Below are 21,278 nucleotides of genomic sequence, written 5' to 3' on the forward strand. Positions count from 1 at the left end.
TTTATACCGCTCAGACACAAGAGGGTATCTTCAGCACATCGCCCAGACGGCAAAACGGCAAACTGAAGACTACGAATCAGCCTAGAAGCGTGTTGAGCAACGTCAAGTCGATGTTTTCAAAGAAAAGAAGGCTTCAGTGATCTTGTCGAGTGACTTAATCTCATAAACTGGAATGAGATAGCTGTAAAAATCCATAAATTCACTGCCAACTTACAATCAAACGAAGGCTTAGTATTCAGGTATGATGCTCTTCAAAAAAAGAAAAGTATTCAAATATAAAGATAACTATACGTACAAGTGGTGTATGTCAAGAACTTATTTGCTCTATGGGTAAGTAAATGAATTTTATTCTTGATAACACCTCGCGTGCATTGTCATAGGCTTTTTCAATCAAACCCAGTTCTTTTCTCTGAAGCTAACTTAACGTCGTTGTGTGGCAACTGTAAGAGTCTTTTATTCTTAAGAGCAAGAATAAGAATCTTACATTTGCAACACAACGAAGTTAAGTCAACGCTATAGATTATAACTTTCTTTGATTCCGGCCACTATACAGTGTTGACGTAAATAGCCACAGCTTCTTCTAGGGTCACATAGGGACCGCCGCCTTTCACGTAATTTTTCTGACGCTCCTATAAAAAAGAAAAAATGTCATAATCATCATAAGTATATACCAAAAACCTCTAATTAAAAGATATGAGCTTTGCTTCAACAATGTAACTTGTTCACACTGAAATATATACAGTACACACGGCCCATGAAACGTTCGAAACCCATGAGGCCCGTGAAATGGGCGGGTAACCCTAAGGAAAATATTTCGGCGCTCATGGGAATCAATCCCATAACCTTCTTTTTGGGAAGTCGAGTAATAACCAATACACCAATTACCATGACGTTCGAGCCATTTTGGCTAGGGACACTCTTTACCATATTGTTAGATGTTTATACATATTTAATAGGAGTATATACTAACATGATTGGTATAAATTAATTAATTATTTTGGAAAAAAAAAAAAAAAAAGATAAAAGAGAATATAATGGAAAAGGCTTGAAGTTGGGTCACCTAGGCACACTTTTAACACTTTGGTTATAATGCTAAGGTCACTTGAGCGTATGAGAATTTGATAAAATTGGAATTTAAATTTTTATACCTTCATGTTTGATTGATATAATTTGTGTAAATTAATTATATTGAGATTTTTGAAATTCTTTAATTTATGGAATTTTTGACCTTCAAGATGTTGATTGTTATGACTTTAACTATTGAATGTATCTCTTCTCTCTTAACTATTAGACCATATATAACCATGCATTTCTTCAAATCGTCAGATGATGTGGAGGCCAACTGACGAAAAGTAACGAAAATAGTGAGGTGTTAGTTGGTAACGAAAAAAAACTTCAGTTGATATGTTGATGGAATGAAAATTATGCGTGAGTTTTGAATTCAACCAATCACATCCAAGACATATTTTATATTTATTATTTAAATTATATTTTCCACTTAATTTCCAATCAGATTTTACTACATCACCATATTCAATATTTGACACAAAAAACTAACACAACGGTTTAAAAATATCAGAAACTGACATTGACTAGTCACAGGCAGATTGCATTTTTTGACCAAAAAGTACATAAATTACTTGTGAATCTGTGATATCACACGCACGGTTGGAAATGGTGTTATAACAAAAGTGATATTAGCAATATAGCCCTTAGATTTAAATAATAAGATTGACTAAGAACCATTAGATCAAAGTAAACAACAATATTAGTCAATATATCTTCTAAACACGTTTGATTGACACAAATACCCTTAATTCACACAATAAAAATAATTGTTCCCTGTTTTGATCTCATTTGGTAACACATCCTCCTCATAATCCAATTTGATTCCATAACCCCCAAACCTATGTTTATTACTCCAGGAATAAAAATAACATCCTCTTCAATCAGATGGTAACGATGATGAAAACGATGCTCTCCTTCAATTAAAAGAAAACCCTGACAGGATTCTTATGCAGACCCAGATTTTAGCACGATTAGCGATTATCGAGCTTAATGGAAGTTTCACGTAAATCGTCTTACTTTTGTTTAACATATCTTACTTTTTTATCACTTTCAATTACTTTTCGGTATGTATTAATTGTTATACTTGGTCCTATAGCATGATTAAAGTTACCATTTATAAACAAATCTCAATACTTGCACAAACCATCTTATCAAACGTTGACAATTTATGCCTAAACTAGAGAATCACATGATATAATTTAAAACTACTAAACCAAAATTCAAACTCAATAACACACCTTTGGAAGATAAATTTGCCTCAACTACATCACTGTTCGTTCATTAACTTCAAGCCCTAATTAATTACACCAAACCTTAAGGTGATTTAATAATTAATAACTAAAAATATAACATTAACGAAAAGAGTTCAAATAGTGAGCTACGCAAGCTGTGTAAATATATAGATATGAAATTACAGAAACTTTGAGACAGGTAAACCTGATTTGAGTAATTGTAAGAAATTCAAATAGAAAATTCGAGAAGTATAAACCTGATTTGTGAGAGACGGAGACGGCATTTGGAGATTGTTTAATTTATTTGTCTCAGTAGCTGCCATTGCTATTGTAGACATTTTTTTAGGAAGTTTACCTATAAAAATGAGAGTGGATGTTAGAGGAGATAAGAATAAAGTAATGTTGGAACAGAGAGTAAAAAGATGGGGTGGTTTTAGGGTACTGTATAGTACTACTCTATTAAGCATTAAACAATACAATAAAATTGTAGGGGCATTTTAGGAAGTTAACAATAATTATGGTGGATGTATAAAAATTGAATGTGAAAATATCATATCATTTCCTTTGTATATGTGAAAGCAAATTGGGGAATCTTTTCTGAGTTGTACTCTGGATGAGTACAGAGTTTGTTAGCTGTCTCCTCAACTTCTTTGACTAAAATCAACTTCCAACTTTAATGAACTGCCCTTTATGTTTCATTGAGTTCTAAAAACACTCTTATATAGAGGGATGACATCGGGATCGGATTTGGGCCGGGTCTAACTAATCCCAGACCGCATACCCGAACCGGATTAAGAAACACTGTCCCAAACCCGGACCCATACACGTTGGTCCCCATTTACTTACTAACCGTTGGGTTATCGGGTTCTCACGGGTAAACAGAAATCCCAATTTACTTACTAACTCTCGGGTTATATGATTTACTCGCGGGTATCGAATTTCTCCGTTGTTAGTCATTCTCATTTTTCGATACTGTTGAATTGCTTCCTCCCAGCTTATGTTTTAAGTGCCGCGGTGCGTCGCGCGGCCTCGTTCCAAAATGTTATAGCTCTTTAATGTAAATCTCCATTATATGATTCCATGTATAGTTCTATAGGGCTTTGTAATTGACTCCTTTTATTAATATAATTTTACTTGCTTTTCAAAAAAAAAAAAAAAAGTCATTCTCATTCATCATTCACTTATTTCAATTTTGTTTCAATAATAATGGTATTAAAATGAGTAGTAAATCTAAATAACTATACATAAATATCAAATAATAGTACAATACCACATTGTAGTTTATATTATTATTTTTAAATTTTATTATCATTATTAATGAAATTGAAATCTCTTTCGAGTCGGATATATGGATATGAGGCGGGCATACGGGTCGGATTGAAATATATTAAGTATTAACAATGTTATAAACACGTCTAAGTTCTCTATAATTTTTTTAAGGCTAAAATGTTATAGAGAACTTAATATCTAAATATTCAAACTTTTAAATAATATAATTATATACGACATCAAGTAGAAGCCTAAAACTCAAATCTAAAAATTACTGAATCGTATAAAATAAAACTTTTCAACAAAATAGCATTAAATGTATTTACATTTGAGCTCAATTATAAAGATTTTGTGGAATATAATCATTGATTTTACCCATATAACCCATTGAACATGTTTTATGTTCAGATAATCATATACCATTCTAATAAATTCTTCTGACAAAGTGTAGCCCGAGTTGACTCATTTATATGTAAATGGGTCAAAACTCAACATTTACATATCTACCATTATCTACCATTAAGTCGTTACATTAAGTCCTTGTAAAGGTGTCTTTTTCTAATGTATCCTTTTCGATATACAACTCTTTACCAAGGTCCCCCTCTTACAACCATTGCCTTGGAGAAAAGGCAAAAGGAAATTAGGAGGCAGCGGAATATCTTTTATGTGTCTTCACGTAGATAATGACTTGGGTAATTAATGATTATTGATATCGGCTCATTTATGCATATTATTATTCGCGATATCGGTTTCTACATGTGTTATTTTGAAAAGAATTGAAGACTTTGCCTCGTGGATATGATAGAAATAATGATTTCAGCTCAAGAAGTCTTTATGGCAGTATTTCGGATGATTTCAGCAAGTTTTAGCATCGAACGAGCAAGACAAATCAAAAGGACAAAGATTAAAGATAGGTGTTGATCGGGGCTGCATCTAGCAGTCGCGAAGTATACCTCGCGGTCGCGAGATTTGTAATCCTGTCACAAAGTTATATAATGCGGTCGCGAGATTTAAACAGAAGTTCCGAAACCAAATAAGAAGCACTTCGTGATCGCGAGGTTATTTCATGCGGTCGCGAAGTCATGTTTTCAGCACCTCGCGATCGCGAGGTTTTGGGTCGCAGTCGCGAGATTTGTGTCGGTCAGCCAGTCCGAATTCTATAAATATTATTTTATACCCCAAACCTTTATTAAGTTTTATCTTACGAATATTAGAGCTAGGGTTACGATTTTTATAGCTTTTCAAGGTTATTTTGAGGTATTCTAGCACTTGAATTATCATTGTATCAAGTTTATTTGCTTTTGGTAACTATCTTTTCTTATCTTTGATTAATATCATGATGAATTTTGATTTATCTTTGTGTTTATTTTCTTTTATCATGACTATGTTAAGCTAAATTCCTAGTATTCACTTAGATGATTGAACATAGGTGAAGGATTGCTAATCTTTATGTTTATATAATTAATTGCTCTTTATCCATGATTCTTAATTACTCTCATTGATTGATTCATTTAGTTTTAAGTCTGATTGAAGTAACGAAGGTTATTAAATTGATTAACTTGTCTAGTTATTGAAAGATAATCTAGATTGGTTGAATTGCATGCAGAAAACTAGTGTAATTAGACTTATTTGTTAAACCATCAATTGAATAGGTAATTGTGAAACTAAAAAGGGACACTAATTTATCCTTCATTTGAATCACCAACATGAGTAGTTAGTTTGATTGTGTTCTTAAGAAGCGTGAGGAAACCAACATTAGGGGTGTGCATTAAATGGTTTCGACCACGAAACTGACCAAACCATATTGATTTGGTTAAAGTGAGTTGGCTTATTTGGTTTTGGTTTGGTTTATTGGTTTTACCCAAAAATATATATGGTTTTCTGTTTGGATTAGGTTTGTAAAATTAACATTTGGTTTCAAACCGAAATATACTTTTATTTATGGTATATATATTAAATATTTGTTTTATTTTATTTTGGACTTCTAGTATGTGTTATCTTTTATTTGTTCTTGTTTGACTTTAATGTTATATTGGTTTAGTTCCACTTTAACAATTGAATTTGTTTATCAATTACTTCGTATTATGAATTTTTTATACCTGAAAACTTAACTGCCACTATTTTCGTTTTAATTTTTGTGATACTCAGTTATGGGTTGTATACCCGTTGGTTGTTTCTCATATTGCATGGTTAGTAGAAAATATTTTAATTGTATACTAATAGTTTAATAAATAAATAAAATATATTTGCTTTTTAAAAAAAATAATACACACTTTTTATCTAAAAGTTTTAATCTGGTTTAACCAAAACCAATCCATGTAAACCGATTTCTTATTTGGTTGGATTGGTTTGGTTTTGTCAAATATGGTTCGGTTATTGGTTCACAAAAATATTCTGGAAAACCGAATAATCCAAACCGAATAAACCACGAAAACCATAAACCAACCGAACGAACACCCCTAACCAACATTATTAACTTACTATCTCGAGATAATTAGTATCTAAGTGAAGGACACCAACTTATCTTACTAATTAGTTGATCTTAATAAAAACAATCCAGATCCTAGGGAATTGAATCTAAGTGAATACTCTTATCTTTTCTGAATTCGTATTTGTTTAATTTGTGTTTCTTAGTTTTATTAGTTATAAAATTAAACTCCCTTACTTTTTACTTAGGATAATTACTAGTTTTAAATTCTTGAATTCAACTGCTCCCTGTGGATAAACCTGAACTTACCTGTGCTAGCTACATACGATTGAGATAGTTGCTCATTTTGTGTAGAGTTAATCAATAGGTCTAGTTTAATTAAAATAGATGTAGAAATAACACATCAACTTTTTGGCGTCGCTGTCGGGGAGTGGTGTTAGTTTTAAGATTCAAAGCTTTTAGTTGTTCGATTCTTTCGTGAAACTTGTTTTCGCGAAAGTTACTTTATGTTATATATAATACAAGTCAACAAATAACATATAAAGTCGGCAAAAGTCAACAATTGTCAACAAACAACATATAAAGCCAGCAAACAACATAATATACTTATATATGTATATATATTTATACATATACACCTGGAAATTTTTCGCTAAGAAAGCCTCTACTGGGCGGGCTACTCCAATAATGACTTCTTTTCAGGGTTCTTCCATAACATAAAGTCAACTAAACAATAGCTTTTAGCTTGCTTCTTGATTATGGCGATCCCCCTATTCTGTTCTTGACTCGTACCTGAAGCTAAGCTGGATATCCCATACTTCATTTCCTAAGAGCTTATGATAGAATGGACCACTTCAGGGAGAAAAGGAAGAAAGGACATACAAGTACGGCTCCACTAAGCATGACAAGGAGAAGATAGCTAGATTTTCAAAGATAGTAGCAATGGCAAGGAGACTAATCCCGATATTCTTTCCCTAGCAATTGGAAGATTCTATTGATTCAAGACCCGTATTGTAACGACCCGTCAAAATCGCTATTGACGCGGCACGTTAATCAATGATTCCACAGTGTGGTTTTGACCTCTATATTGTAACGACCCTGAATTTTCCAGCATTATTTATTAATAATTATTATTATTAATACTTGTGATTAAACATGTATGTTATTACATTTACTTGTTACCATGATTGCCCGTACTTGACTTTTAAATGCCCGAAACGTCTTTGTGACACACGAAACTTACACGAATAATATTTTTAGAATATTATTTACATTCATGATTAGTTTTATTAATCATTTTGATTAACTATGGTTATTAGTTAACTATTTAGGCTTTAGTTGGAATAATTTGTGAATTACTTGAACTTGGGCTTGCTAAAAGTTGTGGACTCATGGTTATGGACTTATAAGCCCACCCTACACCTTAATGGACTTAATTAGCCCAACACCCATGTAAGTACTACCTTAGGATTTAACTAGATGAAAAACTTAGTAAAAATCTATTTACCATTTACTTGCACCTCATCCCTATACAAGCACCCTTAATTACCATCCTTTTAGTCAATAAGCATGCAAGTAGTAGTGGGCATCTCCCACCCTCATTGGTGGTGGAAAATCACGGCCACAAGGCATGGGGAGGGAGGTTTTTGGTTTCCAAGTTTGACTACATAAACTCTTGTTCCACTTCACCCTTTCACACTTCAACCTTGCATCTATTTTCTCTCTTTTTCTCTCTAGTTCTTGTAAGTATTATGAGCAATTCTCTCTTCTTTCTCCTTGCTAAAACCGAACCACAACACCCCTTTAATCATCATCATTTACTTGTTGTTACTTGTTCTTGTTATTGTTACTTACTTGTAGTTGTTTTGATTACTAGTTCCTTATTGTTACGTACAAATTACTAAGAAGCAAACTTTCTAGTTTGATTCTTCATTTATCTTGTGTTAACAAGAACATGCAGGAACAAAACTCCCAAGTTTATGTTCTACCTCTATTGTTTTAAAAGATTGTAAGTTCATGGTTGTAAAAATCATACTTGAAGCTCATGTTGTAAACTTTAAAGTTTACTTCCTTAAAGATCGAGACTTAGGTTTGAATCTTTAAAAGTATGAAACCCATGAACTTACTACTTGTGTAATTAGTTATTTCTCCATTTGTTCATGTATTAAAATCGTGATTTTGGTTGTAGATGGTCAAATGTTACAAGTTAACTTTGATCTCATTTTTCTTGAACTAAAGATAAACTTTAAAAGGTTCAAGAACATAAAAATTTACTTAATAACTTTTGGGTCTTGGATCTTCAAGATCAAACTAACCACTTAAGATCTTGATTAGTTAGTTTATTTTCAAGTTTGTAGTACAATATTACTTTTCTAATTCATGCATGTGTTGAATCTATGATCTTGATGCAACTTTGGTTCATCAAACTTCATACAACTCTTATGTGAGTTGTGCTTCATATCATAGACTTACACTAGTGTTATGATGGTTAAATCTTGGTTACGATGATGCAAACACATCAATGAGTTGTACACTTGAAGCTATATGCATCAAGGATGAGAACCATGATGAACATCAAGCACCAAGACCACCGGAACTCACTTTTAACTTCCTGTTTTCTGTTTACAGCCCTCTGTCCTACTGTTTCTGTAACAGACCAGTAGACCTGGGCTACTGAGACCTTTATTTTCAAATAGATCTTTTTGAGTAGATAACTTTTCATATAAGACTCGTCTTAATCCGAGTTACGGTTTAGAATCTATGGCCCTCCGAGCGTCACTATGTCCATTTATTTTTCTGTTTTCTGTTTATAGTTTCTGTTTTTCTGGTTTCTGTAACAGACCCGTACACCTGGGTTACTGTAACCTTGATTTTAAGATAGCTCAGTTCGTGTAGATAACTTTTCATATAGGACTCTTGATGTGTGCAGCGGGGTATACGAAATAGTTTATATTTTACTAGGAAATACTATTAAATACGATACAATTTTACACAAGATATTTATTTATTTATAGAATGGATATACTTAAACCTTGCTACAACACTTATAGGCAGTGTACCTAATCGTACAGTAGTGTAGTTTTTAGTAAGTCCGGTTCGTTCCACAGGGAAATCTTTAAACAAAGCTTAACGCTATATTAATTTACTTTTATAAAAATACAAATATATATATATAAGTAATATTATTATTATAAAGGGGGGTTTTTACCGTTTAATGATCGGTTTGTCGATTTTAAAACTTTAGTCGCAGTTAAAACATAATGTAAAATATAGAATAAATACAAGACTTAAATTAAAGCGTAAAGTAAATAACGATAATGAAATTGCGAATAATAAAAGTGCGATAAAATAAACTTGCGATAATTAAAAAGTACGATAATTAAAAGTGCAATTAAATACAATAACAATAAAAATGCGATAATTAGAAGTGCAATTAAATATAAAATAAAGGAAATTAAATATGAAATAAAAGAATTATGCTTATTTAAACTTCCGTAATCATGATGTTTGACGTGTTGATTTTAGTTTTATGTCCATGGGTTAATTGTCCTTTGTCCTGGATTATTTAATATGTCCGTCTGGTTTTTGTCCATAACAGTCCATCAGTCATAAATATAAAATGCGAGTGTCCTCGTCAAATTATTCTTATACCCGAAGTTAAATATTCCAACTAATTGGGGATTCGAATTGTAACAAGGTTTTAATACTTTGTTTAATGAATACACCAGGTTATCGACTGCGTGTAAACCAAGGTTTTACTACTTTGTTAACAATTACACCAATTACCCTTGAATGTAATTTCACCCCTGTTTTAATTATTCTAGTGGCTATTAATCCATTCCCGTGTCCGGTTAAATGAACGATTATTCGTACATATAAATACCCCGCCCATCGTGTCCGATCGAGTGTATATGGTAATTTATAGGGACGCCCAATTGTAAATCTTTATATTAACATTAACAAACTATCATTTAGTTAAACAAATATAAAGCCCATTAATAGCTCATAGTCTAATTTCCACAAGTGTCGTTCTTTTGTCCAAACCCCAATTATGGTACAAAGCCCAATTACCCAATTTTAGTAATTAGCCCAACATCATGATTACTTCGTTTTAAATAAGCATAATAATAACTTAGCTACGAGACATTAATGTAAAAAGGTTGAACATAACTTACAATGATTAAAAATAGCGTAGCGTTACACGGACAGAATTTCGACTTACACCCTTACAATATTCGCTAACATACCCTTATTATTAGAATTATAATTAAAATTAAAATATAAATTATATATATATATTTTACGTATATATGAGAGAAGAGAGAAAGATTATGAATTGCGATCAGAATTCGGTTGCTTTTATAGGAAAAGTCGAATTTTGGGCTCCGCGACTCGCGGTGAAATCCTCTTCAAACTCCGCGAGTCGCGGAGAATGAATTTACAGCTCACACCCTTGGAGTCTTTCTCTGCCGATGGTTTTTATTTATAAATATAATATATATATAATTAATATAATTAATTATATATTATATTATATTTATATACATAGTTAACTTGTAATTTTTAGTCCGTTGCGTCGAGCGTTAAGAGTTGACTCTGGTCCCGGTTCCGGATTTTTGAACGTCCTTGCGTACAATTTAATATCTTGTACTTTGCGTTTTGAATCTTGTACTTTTGTAATTTCGAGACGTTTCTTATCAATAATTGGAACCTTTTTAATTGTCTTTTGTACTTTTGAGCTTTTTGGTCGTTTGCGTCTTCAATTCGTCGAATCTGTCTTTTGTCTTCACCTTTTATTATTTAAACGAATATCACTTGTAAATAGAACAATTGCAACTAAAAGCTTGTCTTTCTTGAGAAATAATGCTATGAAATATATGTTCGTTTTTAGCATTATCAAATATTCCCACACTTGAGCGTTGCTTGTCCTCAAGCAATATCGTCTTGAAATACTAGAATCACTTCTTTATTCTTCACACTTTGTACATCAGTGATTTCTATACGGCGGTATAAACAATGGTAGTAACGATATGGTTTACAGTCCCACATGACTATAAAAATTTAGATCCATTAAGGAAATTGGATCTTTATGGAAACATTTGATCTTTTGAAAATTAAATCTAGTTTTTACCCTAGATAAGTTTTCCGGAATAACCCTTTACCGGTGTTTGCAAAATATTTTTGTGGGTTTGGTGGGTTTCAGAATTGAAAATTTTAGCTCAAAACTTGCTGTTTTGTGTCACCCACTTGCTAACCTTGTATTTGGAAAGCAACACGTCCAGTTTAGTTGTCCCGTATATTACCTTTCGATAAACTACCGTCCGGTTGTAAAGGAAAGCGTTGAACAAGCAACTGTTAAGGCAATGTCTCCTGACATGCTTTTAATTATGGTCTATAACGTGTCGGACGCAATTACTATCCTTGGTAGGAGCAATAGTAAAGCTCACCCTAGGAATTTTTCGGTATGGCACAAGGTCCTGTCTTTGACCACTATGCAACCACCGTTCTTACGGTTGACACCCGATTTGGTTCAGGTGACCTAATGAATTCCAGGTGAATTCCTAGGATTTTACGTTCAATGGTAATGAACGCATTGAAAATAGGGTTTTCAGAAAACAAATCGGTTTATAATTTTGATCAAAATATTTTCTCGTTCAAGCTCAAGTTTAGATATCATTGAATTCCATGAGTTTGTAATTCTCAATCTTTAAGGTCAATCTCTAGGATTGAGTAATATCAGTCTTAAAAGCTGATTTTTAATCTTTAAGGAGATTATCCTTTCTGGGGATCTGATTCATTAGTCTTATCCAGCTAATTTGCATGGTGCCCCCCCATTTTACAAGATAAATCCTTCTCATGGTTAGGATAAATCTGACCACTTGGCGACCCTGTTTAATGCTGAGGTCCGTGGATTTCCTGCTGATTTTAGTGATGACTTTTCTAGATTTTTCGTCAACCTACAGCTGGTCTGGACGACAACTTCATGACCTAAATCAAGAAGCGCGTGTCTTTTTCGGAAGACTTTACTTCCTTTTAATGATGGAATTGATTCATCGTGTAGATCCATCTCTTCTTTTCTTTCATCGGGTAAAACAGTTTAGTTTAGTCCAAAGCAAAAGTATTTTCAGTTATTTGTTACAGATATATGTGACATATGTTTAAGATAACTTGGTAAATTTTCCCACACTTGGCTTTTATTTTCCTTTTTATCGTCCTCTATTCCATTTTAAATGAATTTTAACATTTTGGTTTGTTTCTCAATTTATGTCCTTTCTGAGGTAACAATAATTTCGGTGTTAAAACCTAGTTTTATCGTTCATAAATATGTATAAACATGATTTTGAGTTCATTTAATTGAAAATTTTGAAAATTTTTACTAGAATTGGGTAGTTAGTATATAAGACTAGGGCTGTTCTTTTTTTATCAGAGAGCACTAGATTCTAATACAACTACTGCTTTACTAGTATTTTTAATGGTAACCAAGTGTTTAAGATAAAAATTTTAAAATCCGAAAGAATTTAACCCCTTCCCACACTTAAGATCTTGCAATGCCCTCATTTGCAAGAAATCAGTAACAATTTAAATTATTGAGGGTGATTTGTGTGAAAATGATTAAATTTTTACCAAAGTTTCCAAATATATTGGCGTTTGTTTGCTGAATGATAAATGGTGCACATCATTTGTTCATTCCGTCTTGTTGTTATTTCACATATATTTTGCATCTTGTCGTCAAAATTAGTTGCTTTTGCTGAACTTAATGCCAGTCTTTGAAAATGCGTTGTTTTACCCTGTTGTGTACATAAGATAAACTGCAAACATATATACATATTTTTGAAGTTTGGTATATTACCCCACATTCAAAAATTATTAAAATCTAAGAATAAAAGTTAGATAATTATAAAAATGATTACAATATTAACAAAAGTATTAAACGTATCAATAATTACAAATTATAAAATAAAAAAAATAATAAGTAAACTAAGGATGATATTGGTACCAATAGGGGTTCCAGGCATAACCATAGGTGCTATAGAATGCTTCGGCAGGGTCATACGTAGGATACGGTGGCTGCATCTCTATAGACCAAGGAGGGAAGATGGGTTTCGGTGTAGGAATATAGTTTCTACCTATATGTTGGCAATGAGCTATGATTTGGTTCTGATGAACTTGCCAATCTTCAAATGCTCTCTGTCTAGCATTTTCGTATTCCTGAGAAGCTATAAACCTTTGCATTTCTTGCATCTCATTCCCCCCTCCTACATTACCTTGTTGTTGGTTTCTCTCCACCTGTGGATGTCTACCATGGTATCGTACTGCGGCGTTATTTCGCCTCTTCAAAACTTTCGCACCATGGTATACATTCAAACCTATAGTATCGCGGGGTTCTGGTTCTTCTACTAATAATCCCCCCCGACTTATATCCACACCGAGATATTCACCAATCAAAGTAATAAAAATACCACCTCCTATTATGCTATGCGGTCGTATCCCCCGAACCATAGCTGATAAATAATAACCCACACAATATGGTATACTTACAGCGCTTTGTGGGTCTCGAATACACATATGGTAAAACAAATCCTGTTCATTTACTTTTTCCTTGTTTTTACCCCTTTGTGTAATTGAATTAGCTAAAAACCTATGTATCACTCTTAATTCGGCTCTATCTATATCCAAATAAGAGTAATTTCCCCCTTTGAAACGGTGATGGCTTGTCATTTGACTCCACACACCGTGTGTATCAAAATTTTCATCTATCTTTCTACCGTTTAGTATCAATCCTCTACAATCGGCAGACGCTAACTCCTCAGGCGTATATATACGTAAAGCCTGAGCCATGTCCAGTAAAGACATGTGGCGCATCGAACCGCCTAACAAAAATCTAATAAAAGAACGATCGGTTAAACTAGCTACCCGATCATTCAACTCTATACTACATAACAATTCTTCACACCATACTTTATATACAGGTCTACGCATGGTGAATAAACGTACCCAGTCATTAAAAGAAGAATTACCATACCTCTGTACAAGTAATTCCCTAATTGGCCCGGCCAATTCTACAGCTTCTAAGGGTCCCCATTCTATGACCCTCGGTACCTCAACAACCTTAGAATGAAGAGTATGCAAACCCCGTTGATATTTTGGATAATCTATCCAAAGTCTGTCAAATCTCAGGTTCGGGTGCAACTCTTCCAAGTGCATATCGGAAAAGGTCATGACTGGATGAGGTATATCCTACTTGTAGTAGTTATCCACCTCCTGTTGTTCCAAATTCTCAGCAGGAGCATTGCGGGCTTGGGATGAAGATTCACCCCTTTCATTCTGCAAAACACATCAAACACAATTTTTGTGCATCCAAATATGCATTAGTGTCAGCAAAATCATCAATCAAAATAATTACAATGACATTATCAATTTATATCAAACTTAAGCTCATTTTCACATTTTTATCAAATCTACACTTTTTCAAATAAGCATATACGAAAATGTTCGCCAAGTTCATAAGCATTCAACTCAAATAACATGTCAAAATAATCATTACTAGTAATTAAACAAGTCTCAAATGGCATTATCTTTCAAAAATCAAGTTCATGAATTTTAGACTTGAAAAAGTCCACTTTAATTCTCAAAATCATGTTTAGGCTCAAAGTTTGGATCATTTAACTACCTAGACATGTTACACTACTCAATTTAGCAACAATTCATGACAAAAATCAGCCATAACCTGTTTATATCAAAAAGCCCCAAATTTGCTCAAGAACACAAACCCTAGATTACTCAAAATTTGAAGTTTAAGGCTTCTAATCATGTTAAACAGCATCAATCTAGGTTATACAAGCATAATACATAAACAATTTAAGCCTAATTACACTAAAAAGCATCAAAATCAAATTGGGGAAAAAATTGCTCAAGAACACTAAATTTCGGATTAAATGGTGTTTAGGTGTAGAAATTTATCGTTTTTCTTGAGTAATTCTTAGATAGCATCCTTCTCAACATGATTTTAGCAAAAGATTTGGTGATTAACGGTTAAAAATTGTGATTTTGGGGGTTTTTTCTCGGGTATTTTCGGAGTATTTTGCAGCTATTTTCTGTTTTGGGTGTGTGAAACTGAGCTGTTGCAGCTCTTTATTTTTTTTCTGTAATCCGACTCCTCCGCGAGTCGCGGAGATTTAAGCTCCAAACTCCGCGAGTCGCGGAGTTTGGTATTTTTTTTTTTTTTTTTTTTATAATCTTTAACTTATTAAAACAATTAAGTAATTAATTTTAAAATTTTGTTTCCCTTGTTATTTAGGACGAGATCGTTTCGGATCGATGTCCTAGTCCGTCCTTCGACAAAATTTTAAAATTTGTCTTTTTGTAGCGATTGTTTTAAAAGCTAAGATTTTTAGTTTTTTAATGTTTTTGGTATACTTTAATTCAATAAGATTAAAAATAATGATAATAAAAGTTCTCGTCCCTTCCTCGGGTAAAGCAATTTCGGTTCAAAGACCTAGTCTTCAACTTACGACGAATTTTAAAAATCATATTCTTAACTTAATGAGATAAAGTAAATTTTTGTTTTTAAATTCACATAACTTAATTATAAAATTCAAAATTTATATTAAAAATTCACACCAAACTTAAAATTTAAAATGCATAAAATTAAAAATTTATATTTTAAATTCACACCAAACTTATATTAATTTTTCAAATATTTACAATTTTAAATATATTGTTTTTACAAAGTTTACAATATTAATTTAAGATTTAAATATTAATTTTAAAAACATGGTAAAAATAAAATTAAAAATCTTTTTGTCTTTTTATCCCACTTTAATCAATCAAATATTATCAAAAATATGCGCCCCTCTTTTCGGTAAAGTAATTTCGGTTCCAAGACCTAATTTAACTCATGACGAATTTTTGAAATATTTTGGGTTGATTGATTAAAGATATTTATACCTTAAGAATAAACGTTAAATTTCGCAGTGATGTAATAAATTTTTGAATGATATCAATAATTTCGGTCGCCAAACCTAATTTTATTCAATACCAATTTAATACTTTTTAGCGAATAAATTAGCGTTTATTATCAAAAGGTTAAAAATAAAAAAAAAAAAAATAAAGACTGTACAGACATACCTGTGGAATAGATTTCTTAGTTATATGATCTATCCCATTCATAAGATAGTCGGTTTAATTGATTTTCCATGGCTACATAGGCGTAACCTCGAGCATTCAGTGTCTTTTCTTCTAAACATATGAACGGTCCGTCTCTGCATAAAGTAACAAATTCGGTATTTGAATAGGTTTGATTATTTGAACATTTACCTCCATGTGACCATTTTCCGCATTTGTGACATCTTTCTAGGTGTCGTGCTCTTCTTTTCGCTGCGGATTTTGATTTTCCTTTACCAAATTGTAACTTATTATCTTCGCATCTGGATTCTTTTCTAACTCCGTCCATTCTTTCTCTGATTACTGATACTAGTTCACTCGGTAGTATGTCATTATTTCTTTTAGTGATCAAAGCGTGTAGCATTAGACCATGGTTTAGTTCACAGGCAGTCTTCATTTTGTAAAAACCTAAAAAAATAAAAATTCAGAATGGGGGGAGAAGACTAGTTCTTTAGGGTCTGCTAGGGAAAGACCATTCGGGTTCCATTTTCGAGAACTACACGAAAACAGACAATCTAACTCTAATAGAAATACATATTATCCTTTAAAGACTTGATTCTCCCCACACTTAGTTAGCTGTGGTGTCGAAATTGTGATTAACTTCGTTGTCGACTTCCATCGGACCATGTATGTAATGTTTAACTCTGTGACCATTAACTTTAAATTCAATCCCATTTGAATTTATCAATTCTATCGTTCCGTATGGGAAAACTCTTTTGACTATGAATGGTCCAGACCATCTTGATTTCAATTTTCCAGGAAATAGCTTGAATCGTGAATTGAAAAGAAGAACTCTGTCTCCTTCTTTAAATTCTTTTGAACTTCTGATTCTTTTATCATGCCATTTCTTCGTTCTTTCTTTATAGATTAACGAATTTTCGTATGCTTCATGTCTTAATTCTTCTAATTCGTTTAGTTGACTTAATCGTAGACGTCCAGCTTCATGTAAATCAAGATTACATGTTTTTAAAGCCCAAAATGCTTTGTGTTCAATTTCTACTGAAGATGACATGCTTTTCCATAAACAAGTCTAAAAGGTGTGGTTCCAATTGGAGTTTTGTAGGCTGTTCTAAAAGCCCAGAGTGCATCCTCCAATTTAATGGACCATTCCTTCGGATTTGATCCTACGGTTTTCTCTAGAATACGTTTTAAAGCTCGGTTGGTATTTTCAACTTGTCCACTTGTTTGTGGATGATATGCGGTGGAGATTTTATGAGTTACTCCATATCTTTTAAGAACTTTCTCAAGTTGATTATTACAGAAATGAGTACCCCGATCACTTATTAAAGCTTTCGGTGTTCCAAACCTTGCAAAAAGACGTTTTAAAAAGTTGACTACAACTCGTGCATCGTTAGTTGGGAGAGCCTGTGCTTCCGCCCATTTAGATACATAATCAATGGCTACGAGTATATATAGATTTTTATGAGATTTTGGAAATGGACCCATAAAGTCAATACCCCAAATGTCAAATACTTCACATACTTGGATGACATTTTGTGGCATTTCATCACGTTGACTTATTTTTCCGGCCCTTTGACATGCATCACAGGATTTGCAAAGAAGGTGTGCGTCTTTGTAAATTGTAGGCCAATAGAATCCAGCTTCATAAACTTTTCTTGCTGTTAGTTGAGGCCCATAATGCCCTCCTGTTGGTCCTGTGTGACAATGGTTTAAAATTTTACTAGCTTCATCTCCAAATACACATCGGCGTATTATTCCATCGGGACAACTTTTAAACAAATGTGGATCTTCCCAGAAATAGTGTTTTATATCACTGAAGAATTTCTTTCGTCTTTGGTACGATAATCCTTTTTCAAGGAATCCACAAACTAAGTAGTTTGCATAGTCTGCAAACCATGGTATTTCTTTATAATCTATCTTCAATAGATATTCATCAGGAAAGTTGTCTTGTATGGCTGATTCATTTAGTACTTCTAATTCAGGATTTTCAAGACGAGAAAGATGATCAGCGGCGAGATTTTCTGCTCCTCTTTTATCTCGGATTTCAATATCAAACTCTTGTAAGAGTAAGATCCAACGGATTAATCTTGGTTTAGCATCTTGTTTTGAAAATAGGTATCTAAGAGCAGAATGGTCGGTATAGACCACCGTTTTTGCTAGAACGAGATATGATCGAAATTTGTCAAAAGCAAAGACAATAGCAAGGAGTTCTTTTTCAGTAGTTGTATAGTTCGTTTGTGCTCCTTGTAACGTCTTACTAGCATAATATATAGGTTGAAATCGTTTTTCAATCCTTTGTCCTAAAACGGCTCCCATTGCAAAATCACTTGCATCGCACATTAGTTCAAATGGTAGATTCCAATTTGGTGTTATCATGATTGGTGCATTAGTGAGTTTCTCTTTAAGAATATTAAAGGATTTGATACAATCATCTGAAAAGATGAATGGAGCATCCTTTTCTAGGAGTTTATTCATAGGAGTGGCAATTTTAGAAAAATCTTTTATGAAGCGTCGGTAAAAACCGGCATGCCCTAGAAAACTCCTAACTCCTCTAACATTGGTGGGATGTGGAAGTTTAGCAATTACATCTACTTTAGCTCTATCCACTTCAATTCCTTCTTTTGAAATTTTATGTCCAAGAACGATGCCTTCTTTAACCATGAAATGGCATTTCTCCCAATTAAGTACTAGATTTGATTTTTCGCATCTAATTAGCGTTCGTTCCAGATTAACTAGACATGGTTTAAATGTATCACCGAAGACTGAAAAGTCATCCATGAATACTTCCATGCATTCTTCTATCATGTCGTGAAAAATTGCCATCATACACCTTTGAAAGGTTGCAGGGGCGTTGCAAAGTCCAAATGGCATGCGCTTGTAAGCAAAAGTACCATAAGGGCACGTGAATGTGGTTTTCTCTTGGTCCTCGGGTGCTATTGGAATTTGAAAATATCCGGAAAATCCATCTAGAAAACAATAGTAACTATTTCCGGCTAATCTTTCCAACATTTGATCTATGAAAGGTAAGGGAAAATGATCTTTTCTGGTGGCGTCATTTAATTTTCTATAATCAATACATACACGCCATCCTGTTACAGTCCTAGTAGGAATAAGCTCATTTTTCTCATTTGTAATGACAATCATGCCACCCTTCTTAGGCACGCATTGAACTGGGCTTACCCATGGACTATCAGAAATTGGATATATCAAACCTGCATCTAGCAGTTTAATAATCTCTTTCTTAACTACATCTTGCATATTAGGATTTAGTCTTCGTTGGCGTTGCACATACGTTTTATGACCTTCTTCCATAAGGATTTTATGTGTGCAATACGAAGGACTTATTCCTTTAATATCATGAATCTTCCATGCAATGGCTGGTTTATGAGCTTTCAACACAGAAATGAGTTGTGATTTCTCATTTTTAGTAAGAGAAGACGATATTATTACAGGTAATTCAGATTCACCATGTAAATAAGCGTATTCCAAATGGTTTGGAAGTGGCTTTAACTCTAATTTCGGAGGTTCTTCTATCGATGATTTATATCGATATCTGTCTTCTTCTTTTAGCATTTGAATTTCTTCTGTTGTTGGTTCATATCCATTAGCTATAAGTGTAGCTAACATTTCAGCTTCATCAATTGGTTCATTACCTTCTCCTAAAGAACATTCTCCTGTTCCTTGTAATTCTAGAAATTCTTCTAATAATTCTGCATGTGCATCTATAGTTTGAATATAATAACATGTATCATCTGCAGATTGTGGTTGTTGCATTGCTCTATCAACTGAAAAGGTAACACTCTCATCCTCTATACTTAGGGTCAGTTTCTTACCGAACACGTCTATCATTGCTTTAGCCGTGTTTAAGAATGGTCTTCCTAATATGAGAGGAACTTGAGAATCTTCTTCCATGTCCAAAACAACAAAATCTACTGGAAATACTAAAGTACCAACTTTAACTAGCATGTTCTCCATTATCCCTCTAGGATATTTTATTGATCTATCGGCTAGTTGTATGCTTATTCTGGTTGGTTTCAATTCTCCAAGGTCTAGTTTAGTGTATAGTGAATACGGCATTAAATTTATACTAGCTCCTAAGTCTGCCAATGCTTCTATTGAACTAAGACTACCCAGAAAACATGGAATTGTGAAACTTCCTGGATCAGATAGTTTTTCTGGTATCTTATTCAACAGCACTGCTGAACAATTAGCATTCATAGTAACAGCCGAGAGTTCTTCCATTTTCTTTCTATTTGAGATTAGATCTTTCAAGAATTTAGCATATCTTGGCATTCCTGAAATCACATCAATGAAAGGAAGATTTACATTTATCTGTTTAAACATATCCAAAAATTTGGATTGCTCGGCTTCAAGTTTCTCTTTCTTCATTTTACTCGGATAAGGAAGTGGTGGTTGGTATGGTTTAACATAAGGTTTATCCTTAACTGTGTTATCTTCATTAACCTTTTCAACTACCGGTTCTTTTTCCTTATCTTGATCAGGTTGTGGTTCTTGTGGAGTAGGAATGGCTTCATTAGAAGTTACAGGTATTTCAGGTGGTTTAAGTGTTGTACCACTTCTTGTGGTAATGGCTTTAGCTGTTTCATTCCGGGGGTTAGCATTTGTATCACTAGGTAAACTTCCCGGTTTTCTTTCACCTATTAACCTTGCTAGGTTACTTACTTCTTGTTCCAGATTTTGAATAGAAGCTTGTTGATTTCTAAATGCTTGAGCATTTTGTTCATTGGTTTGTTTCTGAGATGTGAAAAACTGCGTTTGAGTTTCAACTAGCTTCGTCATCATATCTTCTAAATTCGGCTTTCTATCATCGGTTTGTTGTGGTGGTTTGTTTTGAAAATTCGGTCTTTGCTGATTGTAATTATTATTGGATACTTTTTGATTGCTAGGACCTTGTTGGTTGTTGTATGGAATATTTCGGTTATAATTCTGGTTTTGATTGTAAATCGGTCTTGGCGGTTGATAATTATTCTGATAATTATTTCCAGGCCTTTGGTTTATGTATGAAATATTCTCTCTTTGTTCCATTGTTAATTCAATACTGAGACAATCTTTTGTCAAATGTGGTCCTCCACACTGCTCACAACTAATTCGTATTGAGTGAATATCTTTAGTCATCTTTTCCATTCGTCTCTCCA

At 33.2% G+C, this 21,278-nt stretch overlaps 1 long non-coding RNA gene and 1 pseudogene across 1 annotated transcript; one reads left to right on the top strand and one right to left on the bottom strand.

Annotated features, from left to right (window-relative positions):
* Window positions 1-21,278, bottom strand: part of LOC139867916 (pre-mRNA-processing-splicing factor 8A-like) — a 111,074-nt pseudogene that overhangs the window by 12,074 nt on the left and 77,722 nt on the right.
* On the top strand, window positions 1,875-4,921 carry LOC139866879 (uncharacterized). Its single transcript, XR_011765659.1, has 2 exons — window positions 1,875-2,071; window positions 4,165-4,921. It is a non-coding gene; the product is annotated as an uncharacterized lncRNA (long non-coding RNA).

This window comes from Rutidosis leptorrhynchoides, chromosome 9 (genome assembly GCF_046630445.1).
Source record: "Rutidosis leptorrhynchoides isolate AG116_Rl617_1_P2 chromosome 9, CSIRO_AGI_Rlap_v1, whole genome shotgun sequence".
Lineage (NCBI taxonomy): Eukaryota > Viridiplantae > Streptophyta > Magnoliopsida > Asterales > Asteraceae > Rutidosis > Rutidosis leptorrhynchoides.